This window comes from Austrofundulus limnaeus, unplaced genomic scaffold (genome assembly GCF_001266775.1).
Source record: "Austrofundulus limnaeus strain Quisiro unplaced genomic scaffold, Austrofundulus_limnaeus-1.0 Scaffold1065, whole genome shotgun sequence".
Lineage (NCBI taxonomy): Eukaryota > Metazoa > Chordata > Actinopteri > Cyprinodontiformes > Rivulidae > Austrofundulus > Austrofundulus limnaeus.
The window spans coordinates 14,416-15,626 of NW_013953467.1; positions in this window are offsets into that span (position 1 = coordinate 14,416).

Sequence of the window (1,211 nt, forward strand, 5' to 3'; positions counted from 1 at the left end):
GTGTTGATCTTTTCTGCTCAGATTCAACCATCGGAGCATGAAGCTAATGTTTACTCACAATGCTAATGCTACCCTTACTCTCTGGCGCTCAAAAGGAAGAGGAGCCTCATGGCTGGCTCACTGCTGCCAACTAGTGGTCAGAGGCTGAACTACAACATAAAAATGAACAGCTGGCAGGAAAGTTGACATTTTAAACCTTAATAAAAAATCGATACTTTAGAATATCGATACAGTATCGGGAAATGAAATATCGCGATATTTCAGTGTATCGATATTTTCTTACACCCCTAGTTTTTGGTAGAGATCAGATCAGTTTATCATATCCTGAGCCTTAAAACCCTGAAGCTCAAAGAGGCTGGACTTTTTGTTTGTAAAACTTTCCTGGGGGGTGTCAGGGTCACTTTAATATTTCGCTCATTTATAAATCTCACCAGCAATTAAAGAAATTAAACGTCTTTCAGAAAACCTACTGGTGTCCCCCGTGTGTTAATCATGTGAGACCAAACACTGAGATGAGGACGTACGATGCAGAGGAGAGGACAGCAGGGTAATGCGAGTCGTGTCGTCAGGGGGCAGACCCACAGCTCAGCCCCCCCCCCCCAAAAAAAAAGAGGGGTGCAGTAAAAACCAGCAGCTCGTAAATCACTCACTCCATTTTACAGCAGCCTCGCCTTTTATAGTCGCACTGATGGAAAGACAGGAGGCAAAGATTGCCTTCATGATTGGCTGCAGCTGCACCACACACACACACACACACACACACACACACACACACACACACACACACACACACACACAGCTTCAACCATCATCACACCATGAGGCTGTTAAAGGAAAAAAATCCAAGCTAAAAACACTGAAATGGAGACGATTCTACATGAAGCCGTCACACAAACTGCACATTCATTACAGCAAACACGAATTTACAGCGGAGGCAAAAAGGTGCAAACATGGCAGCAAACACACACATCTGTATGTGYATGTTTGTGTGTTCAACGCACATAAACACGTGATTATTTCTGCTTCTCTGAGGTGACAAACTACAGCTCATAAAACACAAGCAGGTTAAACTACTGGGAGTTTAAAACTGATGTTCAGGTGAAAACGTGAACAGAGGCTGCGTCAGGAAACTGAGACAACTCACTTTAAGGTTAAACACACACACACACACACACACACACACACACACACACACACACACACACACACAC